At 44.0% G+C, this 15,292-nt stretch overlaps 1 protein-coding gene across 1 annotated transcript in view; it reads left to right on the forward strand.

The window, feature by feature from the left end:
* The first annotated feature begins 816 nt into the window (after positions 1-816).
* KIAA1549 (KIAA1549 ortholog) overlaps positions 817-15,292 on the forward strand; it is a 109,134-nt gene continuing 94,658 nt past the window's right edge. Inside the window, exon 1 of the mRNA XM_012447576.2 lies at positions 817-843. The gene's annotated coding sequence lies outside the window, so the exon portion shown is untranslated. The remainder of the gene's footprint in view (positions 844-15,292) is intronic.

Raw genomic sequence — 15,292 nt, forward strand, 5'->3', positions numbered from 1 at the left:
TCTCTGGCTTTAGCATCTGGGATACTGTTTTCACTGTATTGCTCTTTTACGTGTTGTTTAAACCTCCTGAAGTTGATGGGCCTGTGTTGAGATGCAGTGAGTAGAGTTTTTAAATTGGGAAGTAGTTTTTAATAGAATTCTCGTTTGCCTTAAATTAGGAAAATTTTTGTATAGAGCTGCTCAAGGATGATATTCTGGAAACTTCGTTTGTAAACTCTCAGTACACCTCTTCAGAGAGGCAGTGTGGTGCTGTGCCCAGAGCAAGGGGGTTTGGCAGCGGATGGATCCGAGTTCGAATCCTGGGTCCGTCACTTACCAGTTGTGGGACTTAAACAAGTTACTTAATCTTTTGGAGCCTCAGGTTCTTCACCAATAAAGTGAGAAGGATAGTGGAGCATAGCACCTGGCAGAGAATGGCTGTTGGTCACACTAACCTATAAAAATTGAGCATCGTGACTTTTAATGTGGTCGAATATACATAATGCAAAATTTACCATTTGAATCACTTTTAAGCTTACAGTTCAGTGGCATTCATTACAATGTTTTTAACATTTCCTTATTTCCTCTTTAGAAGAGTTTAGGCTCCCTCATCTTACTGGTCCCTGAAGGTTATCTCCTGCTTCCCTTCCCTACCTTCTTGCAGCAGGCTGGGCAGTTCAGTTCAGCAGAGTGCTAATTGCTGTCCTGAGTGGAAGTTCTTTAGTTCTTTAACCCAGGGGGAAGTGTAGGTACCTGTGAGGCTTGGCTATTAATAGAGGATTTCTCAGGGTCATTAAGTGATTATGCAGAAGGCATTAACTGGCCTCTGTTTTTGAAGGGAGGAGGAGTCTTCTGTTTATGCAGGTATTTTACTGTTTATTAACACTTCTCTGAGTAGGGGATAGGGAGAAAAGGATTCAGATTCTTTTTTGCTGTTTTGTAGGAACTCTAGGAAGAAGAGGAATTTGAAACTGTTTAACCATCGTGTCTTCAGGTTATTTCAGTACTTCTTTAATCTGTGCTTTGGAAAGGTGCTGTAATAAATGCACTGCTTTGGAGATATTCTGACATTGCTATTTCCTCCTTCCCTCCTTTGTAAGTGTCATGATTTCCAAGATCTGCCTTATTCTTTACTTACTATCTTTATGGAAATGTGACCTTTGGCGGGAGAGGGGGACTTTAATACATTCACAGGGTCGGTGATGTGTGTGTGATATTTTTAAAGAACAGTACAGAAATCAGCATCTTTGTATTGAATTCCTCATCAGATGACTTATTAAATGTTCTTACAAAACACAAATAAAATTATTGTCAGACTCCAAATTACTATTCTTTCTATAATTCTAGTGTTGGAATATCTTTTTAAATTATTTTTTTTAAGAAAAAATTTTTTTTATAGAAATGGGGTCTCACTATGTTGCCTAGGCTGGTCTCAAACCACAGGCTTCAAGCAATCCTCCTGCTTGGGCCTGCCAGAGTGATGGGATTATAAGCATGAGCCACTATGCCAGGCTGGAACATCTCTTATTAATGCAAGCTTAAAAAACCCAACCTCCCTAATGAAATAATGGATGGAGGCAATGTTGATCAGTGACTGCTTAGTCATTATGTGAAGAGTTGATGAGGAGCCTTGTAATGGATGGAGAGGGCTGTCACCTCTTAAGCCCTTGACAAATTTTAGTATCACTCAGAATAGGACATTGAGAAATCAGGCACCTCCTGCTGTGATACAGTGGAATTACAGAGGACCCCCTAGAGAGTATTCTTGCCAAAAACATTGATTCTGCACCGAATGAAGCCTCTTGATCTAACTACCAGTTTATCAGAAAATTTGGGGGAAGAGCATATTAAATGACACCATGAGAATACAGTCAGCCAAATACAGAATGTGGACTGTCTACAGGGGCAAATGTCCTCTCTTTAACGAGTAAATAGTAAGAGCTTAAAAAAGGGAGAAAAAAAGAGGAGAAAACTGTTATAAAGTTAAAGAGACCTAAGAGGCACATGAACCAAAGCAATGTATGTACCTTGTTTGGTTTCTGGTTAGAAGAAAGCAATTGTACTGTTATACAAAAATATTTTTGTACAACAACAAGCTCTGTCGGGCGTTTTTAATAAGGACAGTAATGCTATTAATGAGGGTGGGATCCTCATGACCTATTCACCTCCCAAAGGCCACCAAGGAAACCAAGTTTGGAAACCAAGTTTGAAATGCATAATTAGATGATATTAGGAATTATTTTGAATTTTATTGGGTGCGATAATTATATTGTGGTTATGATTTTTGAAAAATCCTTATCAGAGATGCTAAAGTATGTATAGAAATGAGTGATGTCTAGGATGTGCTGTATTTGTGTTTTAAAAATAAAGTTTTTCGGGTTGAAGGTGAGTAATGGGTTCTAGTCTTTCAACTTTTGTGTATGTCTGAAAATTTTATAATAAAAAATTTTATTTTTTTTTTTTGAGAGAGGGTCTCACTCTGTCACCCACACTGGAGTACAGTGGCTGAGATCTCAGCTCACTGCAGCCTCTGCCTCCCGGGTTCAAGCTATTCTCCTGCCTTAGCCTCCGGAATAGCTGGAATTACAGGTGTGTGGCACCACGCCCAGCTAATTTTTGCGTTTTTAGTAGACACAGGGTTTTGCCATGTTGGCCAGGCTGGTCTCGAACTCTTGTCCTCAGGTGATCCGCCCATCTTGGTCTCCCAAAGTGCTGGGATTACAGGCATGAGCCACTGTGCCTAGCCTATAATAAAAAGTTTAAAGTGCCAAAATTGGGTTGTTTGGCAGCATTTAAACATTTTATTATAATAGCAAAAACAAGCATAGAACTCTACGTGGAAGGGACTGCAGCTTTAGAAAATTGCCTTCTGGCTTATCTATAGATTCGATCTGGTTAGTTTCTCGTCAAATTCGTATTTATATTAACTTCATGTCATTCCTTATCATGGAGTCCCACAGAGCCCTCAAATAAACCAAGAGAAGTCATAATTATAGACACTTAGAGAGTTAATGCTATGGATAATTGCTAATCAGTAGGCTCTTCATACCAATAAGCAGGCAGAACAGGGGGTTTGGGAAAGATTGCCAGTGAATGGAAATAAATTAAGGAAGGATGAGAATGAATAATATGTGTGCTTGACTGAATTGGATTACAGAAGTCTATGTAACCGGCACTCAATGTGGTATGTCTCTTAGTCTGTTTGGGCTGCTATAACAAAATACCTTGGGCTGGGCCATTTATAGACGATAGAAATTTATCACTCACAGTTCTGGATGCTGAGAAGTCCAAGATCAAAATCATGCATAGCAGGCTTGGTTTCTGATGAGGGCTTGTTCCTCCTAGACAGCGCCTCCTGTGTGTCCTCATATGGCAGAAGGGTCAAACAAACTCTCTCGGGCCTTTTTAATAAGAACACTAATCCTTTTCATGATTAGGGGCCCTCATGACCTAATCACCTCCCAAAGGCCCCTACCTCTTTTTTTTTTCTTTTTTCAGACAGAGTTTTGCTCTTGTTGCCCAGGCTGGAGTGCAATGGCAAGACCTTGGCTTACCGCAACCTCCGCCTCCCAGGTTCAAGTGATTCTCCTGCCTCAACCTTCTCAGTAGCTGGGATTACAGGCACCCACCACCACGCCCAGCTAATTTTGTATTTTTAGTAGAGACAGGGTTTCTCCATGTTGGTCAGGCTGGTCTTGAACTCTCGACCTCAGGTGACCTGTCCTCCTCGACCTCCCAAAATGCTGGGATTATAGGTGTGAACCCCTGCGCCTGACAGGCCCTATGTTTTAATACCAACACCTCAGGGTTAGGTTTCAACATATGAATTTGAGATTGACACAAATATTCAGACTATAGCAGTATGATTGCTAAAGTTGGCGCCTCCTGACTGCGGCAGAGCACCCTTAAATGAACGTTTTCCTGAAGGGCTTGGAAGTCAAACTCCCCCCACCTTCCTTGATGGTATCATTTGACTCCAATGATCATCTTTCTACAGATAATCACCAATCCGTATCGTTGACCCAGATTTCCCTTTCAAACCCTAGAGTCACATTTCCATCCACCCCGAGTTGGCACCTCACCTTCCATTTGAGCTTCAAACGACAAGTTCCCCTTGGTGACCTGCACCATTCATACCAACCATTTGAACATCTGTCAATCTCCTTCCCACTTCAGGCCGCTGCACTCGACACCCCCTCTGCCTGCAGCAGCCTTCCTGTCTCTTTCTCTCTCAGCTCCTCATCCTTTCCTGACCTTCCTTGTCTGTCATTCTCCATCACAGCACCTTGCTTATTTCCTTACCAGTCTTCTCAGTTCATCATTATTGTCTGTCTTGTTTTCTCAACCATAAAGTTGTGAGCAGGGGACCTTTCCATCTTGGCTAACACTTCATACCCTGCGCTTGGCTCACATGGCTGGTAGGATTTGTTGGACTTTGAATGAATGAATGAACATGTTAGTCTTTGGGTTGGACGTGGGAGGCACGCTGATGAGACACAGCCTCTTCCTTCAAGTAGCTCATGATCTGGGGTGGGGTGAGGGGAACAAGTGAGTAACGAGTAAACCAAGAATACAACTTCAGTGTCATGAGAAAAGCACATGCAGCGTTCTGGGGAAGATGGAAAAGGGGGTTCTGGGGTATGATAGGAGTTAGGGGAAGGAGGAGAGGCCAGTACCAGTAAAGGGAACAGTCTTTGCAAAAGCGTGGTCGTCAGAGCGTGCGTCGAATGGCTGGGGCATGGGCTGCTTGTGGGGGAGGGGAATACTAGTGGGACAGGCAGGAATGGGGAGCTGACGGCTCTTTTGTGTATCAGCTGAGGGCTTTGGATTTCTGAAGGCTTTTAAGAGCCACTGGAGGATTTTAAGAATAAATGACTTAGTTCGATTGTTTCTTTTCTTTTAGATGAACTTCATATATACAGAATGGATTGATCAGCTCTGCATGTTAGAAAACTCGAGATGGATTGGAATAGGCTAGAGGAGACTGCAGAGCTTAGGGTGGGTTATGGCTGGTAGAGAGAGACCATAGCCTGTCTGATTACCATGGCCAGGAACACACACCTCTGATCAGGGCCAGAGCAGTGACAGGACGGGGTTTCTCAGCACACCTTCCCTTGGCCCACAGCCCCAGCATTTGGGGTGTGTGTGTGTGTGTGTGTGTGTGTGTGTGTGTGTGTCACACATCTCTAGTGACACTGTTTGGACAAGGTGGGAACTTGTCATGCTGGAAGTGCTGCCACCCTTTGCGTACAGGGCTTATGACACCACCCAAGAAGCACTATAAAAGCCATTTAAAAGGATGTTTGTGGATGCTGTGGCCTCTCCTGGTTTCCGAACCAAACTCAGAGTGAGCGAGGAAGCAGGCAATGTCTGTGGTCTCAGGACACCTCTGCCTCCTGCGCTCCAGTGTCGTGGAAAGCCTGTCTCCCACAGAAGCTGTGCAAGGTGGGATTCTGAGCAGGTACTTCATAAGGCCTAAGTTAATTGGTGGCAGTGGGGAGGAAGGCGTGTGAGGGTCAACAGTGCTAGCAGGACCTGGCTGTGGGCACGAATTATTAAGTGGCATATGGGGGAGGGTCAGAGTTTTTTAGGAGCCTGCTGAATACTCAAGTGGAATTGCCTAGAGGGCAGTTGGAACTGTGACTTAGAATCGCCTGTGACTTTTTGTTGTCTTCCCCATCCATCCCATTGGCTGCTGAATTTTATCATCTATCTTACCTTAGTGCAGTCTCTGTGACTTGGAACTTCTTTTCTGTTCCCTTCACTGTCCTGATCACACTCCTTGCCCCATCAACCATGCATATCTGTGTGTATGATGGAGCACTATTTTACGCTTCTTTCTGCTCTCCCAGATTGATTTTTCTGCAGGATAACTTTGGTCAAAAAGCTGCTGTGCTCAAAATATCCGATTGCGCCCTATTGTCTGCCGATGTTCTCACACCCTTGGGCCAACTTTTCTAGTATTATTCTCTCCAACCAAATCCAGACACATCCCACTTTGTCCAGACATGGTGCCTTTGTCCGTGCTGCTGCTTCCAACTGGTGTGACCCCTCTCTCCCTTAAGTCTCCTGATCCCTTGATATAAAATAAAAGCATAATTTAGAGCTGAATTAAAGCATTGAGCCTGCAGCATAAGCTGTTTACTGTTTGTTGGAATTAATACCCCCCAGGGAGGTGGTGGTGTCTCCTGGCTGCTTGGGCATTGATGTGGGTGTTCATTGCTGCTGGCTCCTGCTGTTGGGAGGAGGGAAAGTGCCTGCTCATGCTTAGTCATGGGATGTCATGTGCCACCCCTGCTCTGAGCGTAATAGGAGACAGAAGATTATCTGGAAGCTGATGGTGTCCTTTTCCCTGTTGTTACAGGACTGTGTTTTAAATTAAATTATTTTAGAAACAGATGGTTGACAGAGAATTTTTTTTGCCTTTGTTCTTAGTGAATTGAGTTATTTAGTTGAGTTTGTTTTGGTTACTGAAAGTGCTGACGATCTTGCTTTCTAGGTTGGTGAAAGAGGATTGCATTTTATTTAGGAAAGAATAAAGCAAAACAAAGCAAAACAGAACATCTTCTAATAAATACTGCGTACCTTGCCTTCAATTAAACCAACATTTTAATATCCTTAGCTCCTCAAATGTCATGCACAGAAATAGACCCTAAACCCCAGCCTGAAGCCTAAACTGGTGTTTTAGGTAGAATAGTTGAATCTTTGAAAAGTCTTGCAGTATCTGTATTTCAGTATTGTTTGGTCACAGTCATTGTTTTCTGAAGTTACACATGAGTTCTCTTCATGTTTGGGTGAGGTCACTAATTGTTATCTGTGTCCCATCTTTAGAGAAGGAAATGGAAGGGATGACTACTTACGAGGGATTTCTCCAGGGGAACTGAGCAAGTTGGAGATAGAACGTGCCCACTTCTGTTCTCTATGGAATGTTCTGGAGACTTTGGCCCCATTTTCCCTCACTGGATGGGATTGTGTTTTGCCAGTGCTGAAGAGCTGTGCTTTTTATGAGCTGGTATTTTTCCAGCTAAAACTGAAGCTGTCCACTGCTGGTGTCATGTCCATTTATCATTTTGGGGCTCCCCTTTCTCTTTCTGGGGAACCCCTTATGGTTTGAAGGTTAGAGAAAACCTCATAGCATATGCACAGGGTCCTGTTTCCCTTCCACTTGGGAAGTCAGACGTCAACACCCATTTTTCAGGTAGTAATTTTCAGGGACTGCATATCTTGTTAGCAGATGAGGGAACAGAGATCTAGGAATGTGAAACGGCTCCTCCAGGTGGGCCGGGATGAGGCCTGAGGCCTGCAAGCTCTCATCTCCAGCACTCTCTATTACATCATGGTGCCTCTTATTTGAGTCAGGAATCAAAGATGTGACATATGGCAATTCAAACATTTTAATGTTATCTGTGACCTAATAAAAGTCAAGAAACAAAGGATGTCAAAGGAAGACTTCAAAATGAAGTTTAAGAATATTTGTGAACTTAAAATAGTAGGGGGTGAGCTGCAGTCAGTTACTTTTCATTCACTCCCAGGCTGGTATTTTCTGTGTTGCAAGATTAAGTCCCCATATCCAACTACAGCCTGAAACACTGATCTGGAAACAGCAGTTTTTCCTCCCATGGACATAGGAAACCTGTCTTCTAGTTTTAGGCAGAGCCTGGCCATCCTATCTCGTTTCTGTGGACGGCTCCCTCTCCCCTGCCCCTCCAGGTCTTTCATGAATTCTCCTCTCACCTGGTGTGCTCTGCCCCATCCCTCAACCACTCTCTATTTTCAGTGGATGTCCTGGACTTTTAAAATTTTTTTAAATAGGAAATACTATATCCAGAGGAGCCCTTTAACCACAATTCCCACAAATACTCACAAGTAAATCTGTAAAGTTTCCTGGTCTCTGCACTCTCTCAGTCTGTCCTCCATGGTAGTAATTTTCAGGGACACTGTGTCTTGTGGAGGATCAAAGGCCACTTCTTCTCTGGGTTCACTCCTTCCCTCCCTCCCTCCTTCTCTCCCTCCATCCCTCCCTCCCTTCCTTCTCAGCCCCTGGGCTCCTCGCTGGTCCTTGCATTTTTGGTGCCATCCTGTCCTCTGCATCGCTCCATCGACAGTGCTCTCACCCTTTTGATGTCATTTGAGTCAACCTTTGTTCCACTCATAGGTTCCAAAACACCAGTAAGAACAACCACAATAACAAAAACCTATACATAACTTTCTGAGTCCCGTGCCCAGCCTGATGAATGAGAACCTGAGGTTTTTTTTGTTTTTATTTTGCAAGAATTTTATTTTATTTTATTCATTTTATTATTATTATTTTTGAGATGGAGTCTTACTCTGTTGCCCAGGCTAGAGTGCAATGGTGCGATCTTGGCTCACTGCAACTTCTGCCTCCCAGGTTCAAGCGATTCTCCTGCCTCAGCCTCCCGAGTAGCTGGGATTACAGGTGTGTGCAACCATGCCTGGCTAATTTTTGTATTTTCAGCAGAGACGGGGTTTTGCCATGTTGGCCAGGCTGGTCTTGAACTCCTCACCTCAGGTGATCTGCCTGTCCTGGCCTCCCAAAGTGCTGGGATTGTAGGCATGAGCCACTACCACCTCTTTGGCCTATTTTGCAAGAATTTTAGACATAAATTTGCAAAATTAATACACAGAGTTCCCATATACCCTCATTCAGCTTCCCCTAATAATAACATCTTACATGATCATAGTGCAGTTATGAAGTTAGCATTGGTTCAATGCCAGCCATGAAACCACAGACTTTACAGGGTTCTGCCAGTTCTTCCTCTTTTGTTCTGGAGCCCAGTCCAGACTCGCACATCACATTTAGTTGACATGGCTCCTCAGTCTGGTAGAGCCTATGACAGTTCCTCAGTCTTTTCTTGCCTTTTATGACTTTGGCATTTTTGAAAGTTGAGTATTTTATAGAACATCCCTGGTTCTGGGCCCATCTGATGTTTCCTCATGATGAGAGGAAGCATTTTGCATAAGCTGCTTTGCTTTTTCGAAACTTACATCTTTAACCAGCTCCTCGGTGATTCTTCTCTCTCATCTCAGAACCAAGTGACTTCCCCAGATCCTCCAGGTGTCTGCTCTCTTCCCTGCCTCATGCAGCAAAACTGCTCATCAGGTTGTCTGCGTGGATCCTGTTTCCTCAGCCGCCCTTCGCTAGTCAGCCTGGCTTCTGCCACCGTGAGACACGTGCATACCTGGAAGGCCTCTCCAGCCTGCATGTGCTTGATCTTTCAGGGTTATTCAGCACAGCGACCCTTCCCGAACACTCACCGATTCTCTGTGTTCTTGTCACCTCCTGTTCCTGGTTTTCCCCAGTCTCCCTGGCTTCTCCTCTTCACATTTGCAGGTTTATCTCAGGCTCGGATATCCATTTGCATACTTAATATCACCATATGAATTTCCCTAAAATGAATCTCAGGCTAGTGCTTCTTAAACTTTAATGGGCACATGAATCACCTGGGGATGATGTAAGTAAGACTTGACTTTAAAGTCTTACTATGTAAGAAATACATTTCCTGGCTGGGTACAGTGGCTCACTTTGGGAGGCCAAGGCAGGAGGATTGCTTGAGGCTAGGAGTTTGAGACTAGCCTGGGCAACATAGTGAGACCCTGTCTCTACAAAAGAAAGATTACATAAATTAGCTGGGTGTCATGGCACATGCCTATAGTTCCAGCTGTTTGGGAGGCTGAGCTGTGGGGGATTGCTTGAGCCCAGGAGTTCAAGGCTGCAGTGAGCTATGATTGTACTACTGTACTCCAGCTTGGCTAACAGAGCAAGACACTGTCTTTAAAAACAACAACAACAACAAAAAGAAATATATTTCATAAGGCTCTAGCTGCCATAGGTAGTGATTCCTCTCATGGGTCTGAGAAAAGTACATCAAAAACATTCTGGAAAGGGTTTACCATTCTAGATGCCATTAAGAATGTTCGTGATATATGAGAGAAGGCCACAATATCAACATGAACAGAAGTTTGGAAGAAGTTGGTTCAAAACCTCATGGATGACTTTCAAGAGTTCTAGACTTCGCTGGAGGAAGTAGCTGCAGATCAGGTGGAGAACCTGAATTAGAACCTGAAGATGCGACTGAATTGCTGCACTCTCATGGTCCAGTGTAAACAGATGAGGAGTCACTTCTTATGGATGAGCAAAGAAAGTGGGTTCTTGAGATGGAATCTAGTCCTGGTAAAGATGCTGTGAACATCATTGAAATGACAACAAAGGATGTAGACTATCCCATAAGCCTAGCTGATAAAGCACTTGGCAGAGTTGGAGAGGATTGACTCCAGTTTTGAAGGGAGTTCTGCTGTGGGTCTAATGCTACCACACAGCATCACAGGGTACAGAGGAGTCTTTCATGAAAGGAAGCATCAGTTGATGAGGCAAACTTCATTGTCTTAAGATATAGCCACCCTAACCTTCATCAGCCACCCCATCCTCATCAGCCAGCAGCCATCAACACTGACACAAAATACTCCACCAACAAAAAGATTGCAACTCGCTGAAGGCTTAGATAATTGTTAGCACTTTTTAAAAGTGTTTTTGGCTGTAAGTTTATTCAATGCCAAACAATCCTCTCCAATTTTACTGAGGTCCACGACCAAATCCACCTCTAAACTGGAATTGAGCTGCTGACCCAGCCCCAGCCTCGGCTTTCTTGTTGGCACCAGGGGGCATAGCACTCTGTCTGCAGGTGTCTCTGTTGGCTTACCCTCTTGTGAGTCTTACAGGTCGCTCACCCTCCAGACCTTTAGGCAGAGGCCTGCCAGTCTCTGGACGGCTGCGGTGTAGGGTGGCAGGCACAGTCTCTGGGGGCAGATGAAGGTCATCACAGAGATACTGGAAACCCTCATTGCTAAGGTACCAGTAGAAATGTTTCCAGGCAAACAGTTCCTTCACGTACCCTCAGGACTTCAGAGACTGCATGGCCTTCATGACATGAAGGTTGGGCACATTCTTGTCTGTCAGCTGTGGGTGCTTAGGCATGTGGATGTCCTTCTTGGCCACCATGACTCCCCTCCTTAAAAAGCAGTTCATAAATGGCAATCCAGTTCTTCATAGTCATCAACATCCCAGCGGCTATAGGGTCTGGGGCCAGGGCTGGAAAGGAAAAAAAGCAGATAATTGTTAGCATTTTTAGCAATGAAGTATTTTTAGTTAAAGTGTGTGTGTATATATATATATACATATATATATATTTTAGACATAATGCTATTGTGTACTTAATAGACTACAGGATAGTATAAATGTAATTTTTATATGCACTGGGAAACCAAAAAATCTGTTTAACTTGCTTTATTGTGATATTCGCTTTATTAAGTTGGTCTAGGACCAAATCTGCAAATCTCAAAGGTATATTTATATGTCAAGAATGCCTTTAGGCCGGGCGTGGTGGCTCACGCCTATAATCCTGGCATTATAGGAGGCTGAGTTGGGTGGATCACTTGAGGCCAGGAGTTTGAGACCAGCCTGGCCAACGTGCTGAAACCCTCTCTCTACTAAAAATACAAAAATTAGCTGGGCGTGATGGCACATATCTTTATTCCCAGCTACTCAGGAGGCTGAGGTAGGAGAATTGCTTAAACCCGGGAGGCGGAGGTTGCTGAGATCGCGCGCCACTGCACTATAGCCTGGGTGACAGAGCGAGACTCCATCTCAAAAAAAAAATGCCTTTAAATCAGAAAGAAGAAGACAGACAGTCCAGAAGAAAAATGGGCAGTAGAATTGAAAAGACAATAGCAGAGGCAACATGAGTGGCCAGCAGATACTGACAAGGTGATCAACCTATTATAATTAGGGAAATGCAGATTAAAACCACAAGGTTCACACCAGCCAGATTGGTAAAAATGTGGAAGTCTGGGGCTATCGAGTCGTAGTGAGGATTTGCTGCCATCAAGCTCTCATATTTTGCTCATGGGAGCATAGATTGGTTCAACGACTTTGAGAAATTATTTGGTATTATTTAATAAAGTTACAGGTAAACATATCCTCTGATCCTGTAATTGCATTCCTACACATACACATATGTACATGCGCACACATGTACATGACACATACTTTAAATATGTGCACTAGAAAATGTGTAGGAAAGTTCATATCGGAAATGTTTGTAATAACAAAAATTGGCAATAGTCCAACCCTCCATCCACTATAGATGATAAATTTTGGTCTGTTCTTATGGTGGAATTCACGTTGAAGTGAAAATGAAAAAATTATAGCTGTGTACAAAAAAAGACATAGATGAATTAAAAAAAACAATATGGAGTGAAATAAGTTGCAGTAGAATGTGTGCAATGTGATTTCATTTTGATGAAGTCTGAGAACATGCAAAGCTAAAGAATCTATTATTTAGGGCCACATATATGTGGTCAGACTATAAAGAATAGCTCGGATTTCAGAAATGCATAATTTAAAATAGTGGCTACCTCAGTGGGAAGGAAGGGAGTTGGGAAGGGTTACACTGGGAACCTCACTGATAAGGGTAATATTCTTAAACTGGGTGATGGGTACTCAAGTGTTCTTTGTATGATTTACATAACTTATATATGTATATATATTTATAAATAGTATTATCTCCTTAATATTTGATAATAAAACCAGTACCAGTTGGAGAAGTAGGTAACCTGGTAGAAGGTATTGGTGTCCATTTGGCGTTGGAGAAACATGGCGAAGCCACTTTTTTCTAAACCAGGAAGAAAACTAGAAGGTGGGGAAGGGGAAAGGATGGTTTTAGTAACGGCACTAAAAATCTGCCTAGGACAACCTGAGAACTAGAAGAAGAAGTTGGCCAGGCACGGTGGCTCACCCCTGTAATCCCAGCACATTAGGAGGCCAAGGCAGACGGATCACTTGAGGTCGGGAGTTTGAGGCCAGCCTAACCAACATGGTGAAACCCCATCTCTACTAAAAATACAAAAATTAGCTGAGTGTGGTGGTGGATACCTGTAATCCCAGCTACTTTGGAGGCTGAGGCATGAATCGCTTGAACCCAAGAGGCAGAGGTTGCAGTGAGCCGAGATCGCACCACTGTATTCCAGCCTGGGTTACACAACAAAACCTGTCTCAAAAAAAAAAAAAAAAACAGAAAAATTTGCTGGAGATTTGTGAAATTGGGGGGTGGTTTAATGATCAACTGCTTTTGTTTATAAACTCTTAGAAGTCCTGGGGGCCAGGAGCCATTGTTTTTTAGATTTCAAATCCACAGAGAGTTGAGATGACTCATCATGTTTTAGAAACTCCACAATTTAGCAAAGAAGCAAAAATAATGTTTCTGTCTGGATGAAAGCTCTTTAGAGACTCTTGACACTGCTGTCCCTTGGGCCTCCCAGGCCAGTCCTCAGGGGAGGTGGTGTTTTCCCTGCATCTGTGCCTGCAGCTGTGAGCTGTCCCCAGGTGGACTGCAGGGCCTCGGAGTCCAAAGCATGTGCCTGCCCGTAAGTTTTAGTAACAGAATTTAGCAAGTGCTTTCAACTCAGTTGTACTCTAACATAGTTTAGGTTTTTTATTTTTCTTTTTTTGAGACAGGGTCTGGCTTTGTTCCCCAGGCTGGACTGCAGTGGCACAGTCTCAACTCACTGCAGCCTCCACCTCCTGGGCTCAAGCAATCCTCCCACCTCAGCCTCTCAAGTAGCTGGAACCACAGGTGCTCACCACCATGCTTGGCTAATTTTTGATTTTTTGTAGAGACAGGGTTGCACCGTGTTGCCCAGGCTGGCCAGCTCCGGGGCTCAAGCCATTTGCCCACCTCGGCCTCCCAAAGTACTTGGATTATAGGGGTGAGCTACTAGCACCTGGCCATTTAGCATGTTTTTTGTTGTTGTTGTTGTTGTTTTTTTTTTTTTTTTTTTTTTTTGAGACAGAGTTTTTCTCTTGTTGCCTAGGCTGGAGTGCAGTGCACCATCTCGGCTCACTGCACCTTCCACCTCCCGGGTTCAAGCAGTTCTTCTGCCTCAGTCTCCCAAGTAGCTGGGATTACTGGCATGTGCCACCATGCCTGGCTAATTTTGTATTTTTAGTAGTGATGGTGTTTCTCCATGTTGGTCAGGCTGGTCTCGAACTCCCAACCTCAGGTGATCCTCCTGCCTCGGCCTCCCAAAGTGCTGGGATTACAGGCGTGAGCCACCGCGCCTGGCCCTAGCATGTTTTTCAACTAAATTTCCTCACCAGCAACTTTAATTTTGTGGCCTGACAAAACTCGGTGTGGTATGAAGAGCCCTCAGCTGCTAGGAATGCAGGACCCCTCCTCTTTCTGTGCTGGCTCTTCCAGGTGCTATTTTGAGCCTTATTTGCACCATGAGGGATTGACCTAGGTCCTAAAGGATCCATTAATCTAGAAAAATACGTGATTCCATGAATTAACTACTATAGTTCAGGAAGATTTCCAGATAGAAAAACATGACTTAAAAAAAAATATATAAGGGCATTACTTGGTCTTGCTTGTGAGAGTCTGAAACAGACAAGTTTTGGAGACAGCTGGGCCTCTTCCTCACTAATGTGTCATCGTGGAATTGGTGTGACCTGGCAGTGAGAGCGCTGCATGGTTCCCTGCTGTGACGTCCAGCATGGCCAGAACCTGGCCAGGGCCAGGTGCAGGTGCATGGTAGGGTCCCAGAGAACAAGGATTTGCTGCCTAACTGGAGAAGAGGCCTCAATGCTGGCTACTTGGAATGGGTGGCAGGGACGCGTCAGCTGGGAGCGGTGCAGGAGTCCAGGGTCCGGCGTTATTCAGGCGGGTGTCACAGTCTGAGAAGCACCCATCTCACCCCAACCCCTTTCCTTTCTCTGTCATCCAAGAGAGACGCTTTCCCTCTTTTGTGAACCTACGCTTTAGAGCTTGAAAATTGATCTCCAGGGCTTGAAATTAGAGTCCCTGATGCCTTTTATGCTGTGAGAGACTTGCCTGGGTTTTCTAGCTTCCTCTTGAGTTAACTGCAGAAGCGATTCCCCTTGATACTGCAGCTGCTTTGTCCCTCCTGGGGCTTGGCAGAGAGAAAGAAGGAAAAAATGCATCCCAGCTTGGCACGCCTTCCATTTCTTCATATGAAGTGTTTGTCCCCATCATTTTCTAGTCAGGAGAATTTTTTTGTCCCCATGGCCACTTTGCCTTCCCTGTTCCCTGTCCTTAGAAGGCAGAGTTGATTTAATTCTACCTTGCATGAGATACCTAGGTTCATAAATTAGCCACTAAACATGGCTTTTCTTTGTTATTTTATCTCTTGCAGTCTTCCAGTTCACTTCCAAATGTGTTTGTGATTTGTTTTAAAAGAGAACTTGCTCCTTGTTCAGATCTAATATTTCAAAACAAAC

This window comes from Aotus nancymaae, unplaced genomic scaffold (genome assembly GCF_030222135.1).
Source record: "Aotus nancymaae isolate 86718 unplaced genomic scaffold, 86718_ANA_hifiasm-v0.15.2.pri h1tg000002l, whole genome shotgun sequence".
NCBI lineage: Eukaryota > Metazoa > Chordata > Mammalia > Primates > Aotidae > Aotus > Aotus nancymaae.